Here is a 16,651-nt window from a genome sequence, read left to right as displayed (position 1 = left end):
CCATGGTCCTTACCAGTTGGTACAAAAATGGGAGCAACAGACCATTTGGGAAACAATGCAGAATTCTTCATGCTCTTGCCTAATTTTTACCTCCGTGGGCTGCCGACCTCTCCCACCTCAGCTCAGCCCCAGGCAGGCTTATTTTCTTCACTCCTCTCCTTTTTGAAAAAATTGGGATGCAGCCAGGATGAAGAAACAGATTGGAGATTTCACTGTTTCTGTTGACACTCTGGTCCTCTATCCCCTTTGCTGAAGTCCACGCCGGGCAGAGTGTGAGAAGGCCCTTCCCAAAGGGAGACATCACCCTCTTGCCTCCCAGGCATTTGGCCCTTGCATCTCATTTCCAGTGTGTGTTGGGGTGGGGGGCAATGAGGTTGGGGTGCATCCCAAGATAGCTGCTGAGTCAGAGAAAGAGGTCAGATATGTCCCAGGGCCCTTCATACCCCAGCCCTCACACACACACACACAAACACACACACACACACACCCTGTGACAAGGTTATTAGCCAAGGTAGTGAATGCCAAAATCACTCATCAGCTACAGCCCAGACCCCTGGTGGGTCATAGGGGCTGGGGTGTGGATGGAGAGGCTGGTGATTGATAGGAGGCTCGTTCCTACCCCAAGAAGTTTCTACCATGTGTAGCTAGGGAGACAAGATTGCCAGTGGGAATCATCTAGAAATAAAATAAGATGTAGAATTTTTAAATCTGAGGTTTTAGAAAATGAGTCCTATCAGTGTTTGCAGGGACCCAGTGGGTGCCTGGTGGAGCCCTGGAAGGTTTGAGAGTCATGGGAGGTAGCAGCTGAGGGAGAACAGCTCGGCGAGGAGAGAGGCCGCCTTGGTCACCTAGCACAGAGCCCCACAGCACCCAGTCATGAGAATATGTCTCAACACAGTGACCAACCATGACCAGCTATGGCCAAGTGGGCTGCCTCCTCTTGGAACTACTTGAAGAGGGTGAGACTTGGGGTTCTGTTTTGCAAGAAGTTTAAACTTCAAGAAGGGTTACAAGTAAGCACCTGACTTATCTACCTATGGACCCTCACTGTGGTGGAGGCCCAGGAACGCCCAGGGGTGAGGACTGAAGGAGGGAGCAGGGGATGCCAAGCCCCCTAACACCCCCAGCGTGCTGGATCGGGGTGGGTGATGTCAACTCACCCATGTCTTGACTCAAGAAGGACAAGGAGATAATTTGAGACAGTGATCATTGGGGTAGCAGAAGAAGGTCCAGAAGATATGTCAATTGTAGAGGAAGCCCCACTCTCACCTCAAGAGACTTCAGATGCCCTAGAGTCTCTGATTAAATAGTTTGGGTCCCCTCCTAATACCCCCATTCCCCTCATCAGCACAGAGGCGACGGAGACGTATTCCCAGTACACCTGACTAATCTCTCCAGAGCAGAGACCGGAGCCACTGAAATCATTCCCAGATGCCCCGTGTCCCATGTGGCCCCACTCGGCAAGCCTGCAAGAGGATGGGAGGGAACCCAGAGTGTGCCACCCAAGATAAAGGTTTCCGTCTGATTTTGTGGTTCAGCTGAAGTCGTGTTCTTAATAGTCCAAATAAACAGTGTTCAGCCTGAAGGCCAGGACACGCCAAAACATGCCACTTCCATTTCCAGCACCAACTGGGTGCCAGGGGCACAAACCCATTTTCTAAGTCACGGCCAGCACTAAATCATGCCTAGTGGGCCACGGCAGCCAGCTGGGAGGGCTGGCTACCAGTTGTGTGACTCTGGGTTTACAACCATGGGGCAGCAGGGCTGGGCAGGGAAGTTCTCCCACCAGGGAGACAGGAGACCTTCACTCCCCACCTGCACCAGAACTCCTGGTGACCTCCCTCTAGCAGATTCTTCCCACCGGCCTGGGTTTCTCCATCTGTAAAATGGAAGAGAAGGATTAATACTGTAGTTCTAAATATGTGCTCCCTTCAACAACACTATCACTTGAGAAGCTGCTGGAAATACAAATTGTCAGGCCCCACCCCTACTGGATCAGAACCTCTCAGGCAGGACCCAGAAATCTGTGTTTAACAAGTCCCCCAGGTGATTCTGGTCCCAGATAACGCTAGGAGATCTACGTATGTCTGTCCCTCTCTAACATTTTTTAAGAATTTTAAATGTTTATTTCTTTTTGAGAGAGACAGACAGAGACAGAGCATGAGCAGGGGAGGGGCAGAGAAAGAGGGAGACACAGAATCCAAAGCAGGCTCCAGGCTTTGAGCTGTCAGCACAGAGCCCAATGCAGGGCTTGAACCCATGAATCCAATTGCAAGATCACGACCTGAGACGAAGTCAGACGCTTACCTGACTGAACCAACCAGGCACCCCCGGATCTAATATTTTAATGAGCCTTACTTCTTTTACTCATAAAAACTATTTACTTCACAGGTTATATTATACCCTTGAAAGAAGGGCCAGCCTTTCCTTCAAAAAAGACTGAGAGCCCAGACTTGCCCCCTATTCCCCTCTGGTAGAGGGTGGGCATCACCCAAGGTCTGGGCTCCATTGGAACTCTGTCCTTAGTCCTTTTGTGCTCTGGAATCTGCCCCAGGCTCAGAACTCTGGATTCTGGGTCTGGTCTGGAAGATGGCAGCCCAGAGGAGCCATGTCTAGGCAGCCCCCCATCACCCCTTCCTCCCCTCCCCCCATGGCTGGCACATGGCAGGAAAATCTCACTTCCAAATCACTAGGTCAATGCCGTCAGGAGATTTTTGAGGAGTCAAAGGGCCAAAAAGAGGACCATGCTGGCTCCAGAGATTGTCGGCATCAGTGAAAGAACCAAAATTGTATTTTCTTACTTCTAGCCTTTACAGACATAAAAGCCCCCAAGGAGAGCACTCCCTACAGGGACACCAGCTGTGAGTGTATAGTTTCTCTTGAAGGAACTTCTAAATGCAAGCCACTGGGCCCATGTGGAGAGTTATGAGCCTCCCTCCCTGGCTTAGATCCAGGCCCTGTTTCTGCCACAGGGACATCCTTCTTTGGACATTCCCTTATCCCCCATGGTGGCCTCCTCTGACTGGTCTTTAGGAGCTTGTTTCTTGGGAAACACCAGCTCTGGAACTGGCACAGGCTGCAGACTGCAGGGCAGGCCTAGGTCAAGGAGGGCCTAGGGTGGCCAGCCTGTCCCCTGTCCCAGACACCTGGTGGGGACAGAAGTCTAGCAGGAATCTGAGGGAGGGGTGGGACAGGCTAGAGGCCATCATGGCCGAACAGGCCCCCTTGTCTTCCCTAGCAACAGGGTAGCTTCAGGGCAGCCACTCACTAGCGGGGATAGGGAGGGATTGGCAAACAGACCGTGAGTCCAATCAGACATACCTTCCTTCTCGGGCGCCGGAGCCACTGAACCATGGGGCTCATTTTCACTGAAACCTGCTTTCCCCAAATTCCTGGAGCCTGTGATTAAGGTAACACAGTTACTAACACTCAGGGAAGAAGTGAGGCTGGGAGAGGAGGAGGGAGAGCTCACTGACACATCTGTCACTAATCACAGAGAAAGGCTCAGACCAAAATTCATTTCGGACCCAGAGCCTCTGGGCCTGTTTTGGGAAAGTTGACTAATCCCATAATCCTGCCCACCAGGCAATTTTTCTGCCTGGCTTCCAAGTGGGAGTGGGAGAGAGCCCTGGGGGCAACTGTCCCGCTGAGGAATGTATTCTCTTAAAGGGGAAAAGCCACCTCAGCCAGGCTTTGTTCCACAGCAGTCTGTGGTTTAGGAGTGTCAGCAGAGGTGCCAGCCCTTGAAGCAGGGCACAAGGAAGGGGTACAAGGGGCCCTGTCTTCACGGTGGGCAGCAGGACCACAGCCCCCTCTCTCGGGCCTGCTGCTCAGACACGGGCTGGGACGAAGCTCAGCCTCGCCAGGGAGCTGTTACAAATGCAGAATCTCGGTGCATGGGATCCTGGCCTGGACATCTGCCCTGCTGGCCTGGGCTGCTTGGTGGATGAAAATGAGCGTAGCTCTCCCCCTGCCACCCCCCTCCCACCCCCACCATCCTGCCCCAGCCCCTTCCAGACCTGCCAGTCTTTTCAATCCAGCACACTCAGGTGGGAAGTGATGGGCATCCTCATCTTGTCCACGTACCCAGTGCTGCGGGGAATCCCTGTTCATGGCAGAGACCCTCAAGGCAGCAGCCTGGCACATGAGCAGACTCCAGCACACGTCTATGCACACACTTACCCCCCCCCCCACAGTGACTTCAGCACACCGTTCCAGCAATACACAAACAATACAAATGAAGACCAGAGCCTTTCCAAGACGCAAGTCACCAAGTTCCAGGAAAGTTGTGTGCAAACTCGATCTGTCTCATATTTTCCCTTTGTTCAAGATTAGCACTCCAGAGATGTCCTTGCTTGGGCTTGGTTGAGGGGAGGGAGAGGAAAGGGCAGCAGGAAGTTTGACAGGAAAATATTTTTTTGAATTACACTTGAAAAGAGAGGAATCCTTTCAGATTATATAGACGAAAAATAACAGTCTCATAGGCAAACCTCACCAGTACCACTCAAAGAGACCTCTGCTGTAGTGAAACCCCAAAGTGTTCCCTCCTAATGGGAAGGGGGCGTTTTCTAATGAGGTGTGGGAAAGGAGAGACATCTCCTAGGGAAGTTTTTTGGTAAACTGCTTTAAGCCAACTGTGAGGGTCCCACAGTGATCTTTAACACCCCCAAGCTCAGGCAAGCAAGAATGAGCGTCCAGCTGACAATAAGCATGCACTGTCTCTTTAAGAGCCTGGCCTGAGAGTTTGTTTACGAGGAGGTTTGTTTGGGTCTTGGTGGGAGGAATAGAAGATAAAAGCAGGTTGGGATACTAGAAAGACAAAAAAAAAAAAAGAAAGAAAGAAAGCCAGAATGCAAGAGAAAGCAAGATTACAAAACTAGCTAGGTCCAGAGGGAAAATTTATTTTTGCAACAAGGATTCCAGTCCCCTGGGGACTGTTTCCACCGAGCAAGTTAATCACCAGTGCTTTGGTTTGATCAAACACAATTCACTGAGTCCAACTAAGAGAGCCCAGGCCTGCGGAGGGCCCCCTGCAGGCTCAGGCCTCAGGGGCAAGAGGGTTAGATTGAGTTTGGAAGGAGGGCAGCATGGGAGTGACCTGGAGACAAACCAGAAGCTTGGGGGACAGAAGCTCCCCAGCTGGGCTCTGAGTAGGGACTTTCGGGCCCCAGGACCCCTGCACTTCTTGCACCTTTGTGTCACCAGCATGTGTGCACACAAGTTGACCGTATTCCCAGAAGATAGTCCCCAGCTTCTAAGGCTTCACACAGGTCTCCAGTGGTTTTCAGGATCAGCAAGAAGAGTCCAGTTGGGGCCAAGCCAAAATCAAAGTCCTTAGATGGGAGGTGGGCAGCGGGGACCCTTTGCTTTAGGTGTGCCAGGGAATGTGTTTCCCGGAGTGAAGAGGGAGAGAAGTGGCCCAAATGAGAGCTGTCGCTTTATGAGCTGATGACTGGTGCAGCAAGGCTGGGAAAGAGGGGGGGTTTGGGGATGGCTTTGCCAGAGTCCAGAGTCCCAAGATGGTTGACTCTGAGTGAACCTGGGGAGACCCGTAGGCTTAACCCCAGTCTCTGAGGAGGCTGTACTGGGTGCAAAGCAAGCCCCTCTACAAACAGGCCAGGCACACAGCACTGATGCCATCCACGCCTCTTCCTCACCCAGCCCTTCTCAACAGTAGCCTTCCTCCAGAAACCGATCTGCCCACGCTGGCTCTTTGAGGCCTCCGCTCTGCAGGGAGGACAGCTGAGGGCTCTGGGTCATGCTGAGGACACCGTCCAGCCTGGCCTGGTCAGGCAGAAGCAACCAGGCCCTTCTCAGGGGGACAGCTGGACCAGGGTGTTCCTGGAACTGTTTCCCAGAATTTTCCTTCATGTCATATTCTGAGGATTTGAGAGCAGCCTCTAAATGGGATTATCCCATCGAGATTGCTTCAAGCTCTCACTCTGCCAGCTCCAAAGCATGTCCTGTCTTCTGGCAGTGGGGACAGGGAGGAGGGTGATGCGGGACAGAGATCGGGTCACCCCCAGGCCATGCGAATGGGCATTTGTGCTTCTGCCCCTTCACACCTCCCACTCTTAGAACACCCCAGTCCCTTGAGTCCTGGCCCTGGAATGTCAGGGCACCTCTGTCCCCACTGGCAGAGTTACACGAGGAGCTCCCTAGTTAGGGAGAAGCTGCAGTTTGTGAGACTCAGCCCCATTCACCAGGAAGCCAGGTGATTATAATCGTCTCAAACACTCCAAGTGAAATACCATGCCTGCATTCTGTTGGATTCTCCCAAGGATGCCCAGGGAGTTGGTTCAAAAGGTTGTGGGACTGGAGGGCAGGGACCGTACCACACGCTCTCAGAATGCCCTTCAGCGTTGACGAAGAAGTACTGCCACATCAAGCACACAGGCTTGTGCACAAAAGCACCTGAATATGTGTGTTGGGTAAAAGGGCGGCAAAATGGGCAGCAGGACAGACTATATCTGAGCCTCCAACAAGCTCTTCCGTTTGAAGTTCCATGCCAGTCGGTTCAGAGGGCAAGGCCTGAAGAGAGCAACTGCCCCATTGAGGCAGGCCCCTGGGGGAAGGCGAAGGAGTGACAGCAAGAAACCATCAATTAGTCAAATCAGAATCCCTGCGGCCCCAGAAACCCTCTCCCCAGGGCCTGGCAGGGACGGGGCTGAAGTGTCCACTTGCTCAGAGTCAGACTCCCACCCTCCAGCCCAGCTTCCAGCTTTCAGGGTGCCAGTCAGTCAAGCGCCTCTTGCTAAATAAACCAGCCTTTGTGTGTGTGTGTGTGTGTGTGTGTGTGTGTGTGTGTGTGTGTGTGTGTGTGTCCCGGGGGAGAAAGAAGGGACTGGGGGAGGGGAGGATCTGTTTGTCAAAATAGACCTCCTGAATGCTTTGAAGGGCCTGCAGTTTGGATGAGTAAATATTTTCCCCGTTCAGATGAAAGGTGCAATCATCGCCGGTTTTTAATTACTTTAATTAGAAAAGATTGCCTGAATCTTGTACTTATCTGTACTATTGTGGGAACTGCCAGAAAATGAAGTGCAGGGAAAACAGGTGGAGTTTGACCTTTGCTCTAAGCATCTTGAATTTCTTCTAGGCTGGTAATTAAGAAGAATCAGGGGAAGTTCCTAGCAGAAGCTAGGAAATGCAAACACACACACAACTGTAGACATGAGGCCACGCCGACACTCTCTCTCCCACACACACACTCACACACACACAGACGCTCATTCTCATGCACGTGTGAGCACATGGGTGGAAGGGAAAATGGACCCCAGTGTGGCAGACCAGAAAGTTCCAACTCTGAGAGCAGCATCCTGCTCCCAGGGCCGAGAGGCGGCTTAATGAGTTTCCCAGGGTGGCCTGAAATGATTAATTAAGCAGACAGCCCCTCACGCCTTCCCCACACAACGGAAACCCAGTAACGGTCCGTTTGGGGAGGGGGGGAGCAGGGGCCCCAATTCCAGGGGCCGTTGGGGGTTGGGGACGTGGTGTAAGAGCCAGGAGCCCCAGATAAGGATGATAGCAACGGCCTATAACAGCCACCAAATCTCACCCTGCCCAACGCAGACCTAGAAGGCCTGTCTCCGCTCCTGGCCTCTGGGCCTCTCCTCCTGGCCTGTGTCTGGGCACTGCCCAGGCCCAGGGGAGCCTTGGCAAAATGGCAGAGCAGGCATAGTTGTCTCTGGCCTCCCTCCCTGTCCATTTCTACTGTGCACCATTTCTGGGATCACAGACGGACACTAGGGAGGGATTCTGGACACTGCTGGGGTGTCCGGACCCACAGGCACAGAGCACAAGGGGAGGGGAAAGAGGAAAAGATGGTGGGTGGCTCCTCTGGGACTTGTCTCCCAGATCACCCATGTCAGGGGAAACTGCAGTCTTTCAGAGCTGTCAGCCCCTTTTCCCCCCCACTAGAGCCCAACATTAACTATTCACTGATTCATAAAACATGCACTGAGCACTTCCAGTGTTCAAAATACAATGGTGAGCATTGGTGTGAAATACAGACTCCTAGGCCCAAGCCATGGAGATTCAGATTTTGTCACTCTGAGGGCATCCTGGAATCCAGGTGATTCTCAGGTCCCAGCAGGGCTCAGAGCTCAGATGTCCAGAGACATCTCAGGTTTCTGCATCTGTACCCTAGACCAGCTGCTCTCCAGCACTCTGTGGATGTTTCTCTTGGAAAGTGCCCCAAGAATTCAGCTAGGGTGCTGACATCGGATCCTTTTTCTTCAGAGACAAGAGCACGGCCTTCTTCCCCAGACAGTCACTTCCCGGAGGGATTGGGACAAGAGCGGGACAAAGGTTTCTGGCATAAGGAGCACCCAGCTGGAGGTTTGAAATCTGTCCTGGGCCTTGTAAACAGGCGTTGTGCAGGGGACAGGGGCTCTGAAGCAGGCCCAGGCCCAGCCAGTCTGAAGGGGCAGAGGCGGTGGAGGTTCGGAACTGGCAGAGCCAGGAACAATGTTTTTCTTTCTAAAACGCTCCGGGTGCTTTGGGATGGATTTCCAGCCTGGTGTTTACAGCATCTGCAGCCGCGTCCACGACCATGTCTGATTGTACATGTGTCTTTCTCTAAAGCTGTCTGTCTGTGTGTTTGCGTGTTCCAGCTGAGTGTCTGATCACATCTGTGTCTGTGGGAGGCCCTCAGAGGAAAATGGCTCCGACCTCCACTGTGAGCTCTTCCACCCCAAAACATGGCTAAAATAAACCTTGCTGAAAAAGCTTTAACAACATTTTTTTTTCTGTCCCTGGCACGGGTAATAACACCAGCGGGTCTCCATGGTCAATTTAGGAAGCTTGGGAAAACACTGCTTGTAATTAAAAGTCTAGAAGGGCCTCAATTAGGGCAGTGTTTGCCCTGCCAGGCCCCTTCCCAAACCCCACTCGGCAGCATTCCTCTCTTGCCTGGAAAAGCCTTTGATTCACACCAAATGTTCAGTGGTCACATTGGACCGGGCCTTGGCACTGCCTTCTCTGCCAGCTGCTCAGGGCTCGGGCAGGCCTCTGCCCCATGGACTGGAACCCGAGGCTTTGTCCTCTGAGGCTGCTACAGTGGGCCAGGCTCTCCCTGCCTCCTGACTTCCTGGCCCTTCCCTCTGAGATGGGGGCCCCCAGTCCCCCAGTCCACCCAGCACCCACTCCCTGACTAGGGTAGCAGGGCTCACTCTAAGAATTAAAGGCCGCACATCAGGCCTATTCGAGGATGAGGCAGCTGTGGTCAACGTGGAGGGAGGGTGGGTGGTGTTGAGGGACAGTGAGGGACACTCCTCATGCTCCTTCTTACTCTGCTGAAGTCACCGCCTTCTGAGCCAAAGCCTGCCCTTGAGCTACAGTCACCTCAGGAATTATATAGCCAGAGGACTCCAGACTGTTTCCCTAAAACCAGAGAATACAGGGCCTGGCTGGGAGGGTCAGGAAATGGCACAAACCTCTGACCTCTTGAATCCCGATGGATTAAAGACAAGAAGTTTAACTGGCCTGGGGCCCAGGGTGCCATGCTGGCCCCTCCTATTGGTGTGGATGGGGCAGCCAATGACAGAAACATGGGGACAGAGGCTACTGCCTCCTCACTGGAGCAAACGCTTAAGCCCTCAGCTGGGTGGGTGGAAGAGAGAGGTGCTGAGTCAGCTCAGGATCAAGCCATTCTCTCCCAGAACACACTTGAGAACACATGCAAACACTCTGAGGCCACAAATGGGTCCTCAGTGTTCCCACCTAAACTCACATTCCACTAATGTCCTCTAGTGCTGACACCCACTCACAATCACAGACACAGTCACAGTCAGACGCGGACACCCTAACAAAGGCTTACAGGTCCTGTGTGAGACCAGGACGCCTTCTGGGGTCCCCGAGTCCTCGGCAGCCTCCAGTGCCTCTTGTGAGAGCAGAGGCAGACAGCCGGGTGGGGTAAGAATCACGGTTCAGGCAGATGGTCTGTGATGCAAAGCCAAGCTCAGATCCTGAAGCCCACTGGCCACGCCCTGCTGGAGTCGGGTGGGAACGTTTGGGGAGACCTGGGGAGGGCAGTCTAGGGGTCCATCCCAGCCCTGCTGATGCTCCAGAGGGCCTTGCCCCAGCGGCAAGGGAATGGCAGGGGAAGGGTTACAGACTAACCAGAAAAAACAATTACTAACGGGAAAGGCAGCACATTCCAGCCCTGCTTAGCAGGGCCGCCAGGCCCGTGGGTGGTTCTTGGATTATTCGTTTCCTTGAAAACAAAAAGGAAAGTTCAGGGCAGTTCAGCTGTGCCCTGAATCTCACTCCAGGGCCTTTGTCTCCAGCCCCCTCCCAGCCCACGTGCCCCTACACACGCACACGCGGTCCCACTGGCTCTGCCAAATGTCCATTGGGAAAGTGAGAACATTCATACCCCCAGAAGCCTGCAAGACAAGCAAGGGAGGCTGGAAAGAAGAATCAAAGAAAGCAAGGGGAATGGGGCAGAGAACGCAGCCCGGAGAGCTCGTTACCCAGAAGGCTCCATTCTGCAGATGAGGTTGTGGAGACATTTGTTGATTCATTCAGCAAACCCGGATGGAGTCCCTGCTCCGTTCCAAGCACCATGCCAGGCACTGGGCTTATACTGGAGGGATTTGTCGCCAGGAAGCCCTCATCTCCCCATGGACCCCACCGTGGTGTCTTCTACACATTCTCCAATACCAGCCTTCTCTTCCGTCTATGAAAATCTGGTCTCCAGATAGACTCTAATTATCTTATTCATACTGAGATGTGGGCGGCTGATAAGGCTGAAGGGAGACCCTGCCAGTGTGATGTATTTTGTAAGGAGGGCAAAGGTGGTGGAGCCTCCCTGAGGAAGAACAGGAGGAGGCCGCCATCTTGTCACAAACACAGGAACAGAATCAAATGGTCTTTGAGTCTGTCTGAACACGTCCTTCTCCTTTGATTGCCACCGAAGCCCTGTGAAGAAGCAAGCTCCCCCCACCCCCTAACTGAGGCTTGGAGAAGGATTCGGGGCCTCGCTCAAGCCATTGCACTGGCTGCCTCCTCCCTTCATCTCTCTCTTTCTCCTCAGCTCTCTGAGTCACTAGCTCATTTCCGTCTTTGAGGTTTCTGCTTAAATGTTGCCCCTCTGAGAGGGCCTGTCTGACCCCCTGACCTAAGTTATTTGCCCCTCATCACTGCTCTGGTCCCTTCCCCCTGGGAAACATGTCAGTGTGTCTACTTGAGGTCTTCCTTACCAGACTGTCAACCCCTGGAGGGAAGGGCCTGAGTCTGTTTTGTTTACTGTGCTTATCCCAGCACCCAGGAAAGTGCTGTGCACACAGTAGGTACTCAATAATTGGTTGTGGAATGAGTACAGAAATGAATGGCTGTGTAGCTCAAGTGGGTGGAATCAGATCAACTTCTAGGCTTGCATTCAGATTGGTGTTGCTCTCTTCTTCCCCAACTCCCTCAAGGATGGAGGTGAGCAAGATGCACAAACCTCTCCACTCCACATCTGGGCTAAACTAGAGCAGCCTAAAGTTAAAAAAAATCAGATTCCACAGCTGGGCTACATGTTGCTTCTGCAAGGACCAGATATCTGGCACAAAAAGTATCCCAGAGGCCTGCCCCCATGGGGCCCCTCCCAGAGGGAGGGCCAGACGGGTTGGCAATGGCATTCCATTTGGACATGCTCATTCAGTCATCTGGTCCACAGACTTCTACCAGGCACTAAGCTGGGTTCTTAGACATGTATCAGAGTATCTAGAATTTTCAGGCTATCGAAGAACAATACTGGTGAACGGTACTCAGACCCAGCGTAGTGTGAGATGCCCTGGGAGCCATAATTGTGCTGGAGAGGTCAGGCACAAGGTCATAAGGAGGTCAGCTGGAGGCTGAGAGACAGGTTGCACACACCAGACACAGGGAATAGCGTCTGCAAAGGCACAGAGGTAAAGGAGTGCCTACTGGGCCTGGGACATGCAAGGATTTCCCTAGGCCTGGATCAGAATGTTCAGGCACGGAGAAGCCAGAGAAAGAGCTGGGGGAGGAATAGGCCAGGTCACCGAGGGCAAAGTCTACTGGCCCAAGAAGGCAAAGCTTCACTGGGTAGGTAGTGGGGAGCCCACCAGGTCTTCTAAGAGGGGAAAGACATGAGAGGCTTTGCATTTTAGAAAGCTTGCTCTACTGGACATGTGGAAAGGGCTGGTGGGAAGTAAGCCTGAACAGGTCAAGGGGGTGTGACCACCATCCAGGCGAACACTGGTGGCTTGGACTTGCGGCTGCAGGGATGGAGATAGGGAGACAGATGTGAGAGGTATTTGGGAAGGAGTGGGAGCGGCTTATGATGAACTGACTTGGGGGGATGAGCCCCAGGATTTGGTCTGCTCAGCTGCGTGGAGGGGGCAGGCAGTAATCCAAGGGAGACAATGGTCTATTGGTCTTGGCCACATGTCTGGTTGGCCACTAGGGACTGGGTCTGTGGGGGAAGGTGCTGGCCTGGAGCTCTGGAGCTTTCTGAACCCAGACATTGGTGTTGTTCAGGGAGAAGATGAGGCAAGGAGATGGAGCTAAATAAGAAAAGAGGACCAAAGAGAGAATCACCCCTGCCTCTGGGCCAGATCAGATCTCAGTGTCCTCCTAGACCTATTTCCTATCTTCCCACCCATCCTGTGTGTGACAGAGCTGGCTGGGAAAAGGCTGAGAGAGGGTGGGATTAGGATGGATGGATGGTAGGAAAGTCAAGGTGCAGAGGCAGACTGAAGGCCATATTCCAGAACTGCAGGGGTTGCCTTAGCCTGGCCAAGGCCTAGAAGCCCAGTGGGAGTCCTGGGGGCAAGGGCTGAAGACTTAGAATGGTCTCCCTTGGTTCTGGGGGTGACAGCCCCCAGCCCAACCTGACAGTGGTCAGATGCTGGAGGGCAGCCCCCTGCCAGGGTCCTGTTAGCCAGGCCCTGCCTGGTCGAACCCAGGGAGCTGGATCTCCACGCTCTTGTTCCTGTCCACATGGCGTCTCCTGGGGTCAAACACTGAGGTGACAGGGAGAACCATATCTGGAAATAGGAACCTTGAGCTGAGCATCATTTTCCGCTCCCTTTCCTTTCTGTGGCATTGAAGAGAGGGTTTTACTTCCCTTCTCATTTTCCACTTTGCATTTCACAGGCTGCAGGCCAGCTTATCCCAGCCAAGGTGGTTGTGATCCTCAGGAATCCATCACTAGCCCTCAGTCCCTTTCGCTGCTGTCAGATGACACCTTGGGACTCCAGCTCGCTCCCTATTCCCTCCCCCTACCCAGGTCCTTGTGCATCCCCATTTTTTACCTAGTCTCCCCACTCTGGCCCAGGCTCTCACAGAAGAAGGCCCAGAGAACAGGGCTGTGAAGAATATCTAAGACCAACAGACATGCCAGTGTATTTCCTTTGGCTCTCCTAATGACAGCAACATTGCCAGTGGTCAGCCACTAGTGGTCCACTCTGTCCCTTGGGGCTTATACCCAGCCAATCTCTGATGCCAGCAGATGGCCCCATTCCCTCTGAGACCTTTGTCCATACCACCCATCCTGCCCTTATTCCTATTTCTGACGCTCCTTATCTTGCCCCTGTGTCTAGGGGGTAGGGGGAGTGCTCCAAGCTCAATTCTGGCCAATAAGACCTACCCATTGTGGTGGAAATCATTGTGATAATTAACAAGCCTCCTTGGAGGTTACTGGTGGGCATGAAGAGGTGCAGGAGACAGACAATAGAGCCTGCACAATGGACCAGTGAGGTCCCCAGAGAAAGGCAAGTGAGCCCCAAGCTATTCTTGGGGCGAAACAGAGAACTAGCACCTCATCCTTCAGAGGTCAGTGGGACCCAGCATGCTCCTTGGAGAGAGAGAAATGGAGGCATGGGGGAGAGAGGGGTGTCCAACTCCCATCCCAGAATTGGGTCTAGTCAGGGAAGTGGGGTGCCCAAGGGATGCCCCTGGGGGCCTGCTGAGTCATAGCCATCCCTTCCAAGGCCCTGATCTCTCACCCTGCCCTATATGAAGCAAACCCAGACTCTGCCACAGACAATGTTGTGGGGGAGGGGCTGGGGGGCAGCACCTGAAGGCCCTAAAGCTAAATAGAGGCTGGAGGGGCTAGAGGTGGGGAACCAGCTGGCCCCATTCTGTCCCTTGGGAGCCACACTGTCCTCAGCCCAGGCCTCCAGGTGTGGCCCATCTCCTTTTCAAGGCTCCATCCGCAGAGTTCAAGTGTAGGAGCTGCCCACTCCCAACCCCACCACCTTCTCCCAGAGGTGGAATGAGCACAGTGGGGGCCCTGCACAGCCAGAGCCATCTGGGAAGCTGAGGCCTCAAGGGCTCTGCCACCCACCTCCCCAAGCTGGACCTTGTGCGGGACTGGAGAAGGGGGGCGTGCAGTAAATGGTTTGTATTGGGATATTGGTTTATTGGTTTGGGTTGGGATAAGCCAAACTGATGTGGGTGACAGCTTTTCCTCTGCTCCTGCTGGGGCGCCGGCCCTACTGCTTTGGACCCCAATTTCTGTAAAATGAGAGCTTGAGATGAGGTGTGCGGTTTTCAAACTCCATTCCCAGAGCTCCAGGCATCCTCTGGGGGAGAATCAGGGCCAGAGCCACTCTGGTCTTACCAGGTACACTGGGCTTCATTCCTAAGGTTTCACCTGCAGACCAAGTCCACAGCAGAGCAAAGCTTGATCGCCTCTGGGCTGAGTGATGCCTGTGTCCCTCCCAGCTTGAACTTTCCAGGGATAAGGCAGCACTGTATCCGATGCAGGAGGGCCCAGGCTACTGGGGGAGAGAGGACAGGCCAAGGAAGGATGAACCAAAGGGACCTCAAATCTTGAGATGAGTGCAGTGCTGGACACACTAATATATGTGTCCAGGGCACAGAGGGATGAGGCTGACCGTGGGAAGTGGGCTCAGAAGGGTCCAGGCAGACCCAGAGGAGAATCTGCACCTGTGTTCACCCTTACATGCCTATGTGCACATGCATGCACGCACACGCACACACACAGGCACACACACACAGATACGCGCACACAGTTCCCCTCCGCCTGCCCCCCGCAGCAAGACTGCAGCTACAGACGTGTCCTTAAGTCTGCCTCTGAGCCGTGCCCCATTCCAACTTACCTCCTCTTTGGACCCTTCAAGCTGACCTAGCAGAGTTCTATCTGAAGATGAGGAAAACATCTCTATCTGTTTTTCAAATATTTGGGACTTGCTAAAGACCAACACATCTTTTTTAAGTGTGTATAATTTGAGGGCAATTTAATCCATATGTTTCTGATTCTCTTGCACTTAAATCACCAAAATATTGATTTTTAAGAGCCATTTGATGTCTAAGGAACCTTTTTAATAAGCTTTTAAAGCTCTTTAAACCCAGAGCCTGGAGCCAGTGACAGGGCCCAGGCAGGCCACCAGCTGGCCACACCCCCTCTTCTGGGTCAGGATTTCTTGGAGCCAAGTCTTACTTCCCCCCTGCAAGCCTCACCTCAGCCTGGCCTCCCTGCTTCCTTCACAGCTACCCAGGGATCCCAGCTATGGCCCCTTGCTACCTGAACGGAGGTGCCCACTCTGTCTTTCTTTTGGCAGACTTCTCTGCTCCTGCTTCCTCAAAGCACCCCGAAGACACAAAACAAGAGGAACAAGCACAAATTTTAATTTTCGAGGGCTGTGTAATATTTGTTCCATAACTGAGTTATAATTTATTTAACTGAAGAACATTTCGGTCATTTCCCCTTGGTGCACCTTTATGCACAGTCCTGATTGTTTCCTTTGAATACGTTTCTAGAAGACAAAATGCGGAGACACTCTTTAAATGATGTTGCTACATTATTTGCTGAGATTATACCCATTTACACTTCCTGAGGCTCCCCTCCCATGGTCTTGAAGTTATTTTTACTCAAACGATGCTGGCCCATTTAAGCACACACAAGCTCTCTCGCTTAGCGGTTCAGAGTATAGGCTCTGGAGCCAAAATGCCTCGGTTGAAACCCCATTTTGCTATTTACTAATTGGGAAATCTACTTATTCTGCTAGTGCCTGTTTTCCCATCTATAATTTGGGGATAATAATGGCACCTACCAATACCTTTGTGGGAGGGATTAAATGAGATAATCTATATAAACTATCTTGAACAGTGTCTGATGCATAGTCAGTGCTCAATAAACGATGGCTAATATTAGTATCCTTTATGCTGTTCCTTCCACCCAGGATGCTACTCTTCCCCTTCCCCACCCCCCACCTTTTTGTTGTACTCACTACCCAGGTCATTACTTGTCTTTAAATCTAGTGTCTGTCTTGCCCGGGAAGCTGTCAGCTCTAGGAGGGCAGAGTTGGGATTTGTCCAATTCCCAGAGCCTAGTACAGAGCCTTGAGACTGCAGACACTCAAGAAACTTTTGTCGAATTGAACAAAACTGAATCGAATGGCCTACCTTTGGCTATGAACGGCTTTTTTCTTTGTAATTAGTTTTATTTGCATTGACACATAATAGTTATAGTTGACATTAGTTTCAGGTATACAACTTGGGGGTTCCACTTCTTTCCAGATTATGCTATGAATGACTTTTGGTTATTTCCCAAACTCCCACTCATCGGCAGAAGGTCAAGTTTTGCCCCTTGAGGCTAATCAAGAGAATGTGCTGAGCCTCAAAAGGCAAGTCTCCACAATGAGTCCCAAAATGTTTAGAGATGGCAGCACCA

At 52.5% G+C, this 16,651-nt stretch overlaps 1 long non-coding RNA gene across 1 annotated transcript; it reads right to left on the bottom strand.

Moving 5' to 3' along the window:
- Positions 1–1,564: 1,564 nt before the first annotated feature.
- LOC115288976 lies at positions 1,565–4,217 on the bottom strand. Its single transcript, XR_003907307.1, has 3 exons — positions 4,020–4,217; positions 3,322–3,399; positions 1,565–1,879 (listed from the first exon to the last, which is right to left on the bottom strand). It is a non-coding gene; the product is annotated as an uncharacterized LOC115288976 (long non-coding RNA).
- Between the last annotated feature and the right edge of the window lie 12,434 nt (positions 4,218–16,651).

Source organism: Suricata suricatta, chromosome 4, assembly GCF_006229205.1.
Source record: "Suricata suricatta isolate VVHF042 chromosome 4, meerkat_22Aug2017_6uvM2_HiC, whole genome shotgun sequence".
Taxonomy (NCBI): domain Eukaryota; kingdom Metazoa; phylum Chordata; class Mammalia; order Carnivora; family Herpestidae; genus Suricata; species Suricata suricatta.
This window is presented reverse-complemented; position numbering and strand designations above follow the sequence as displayed.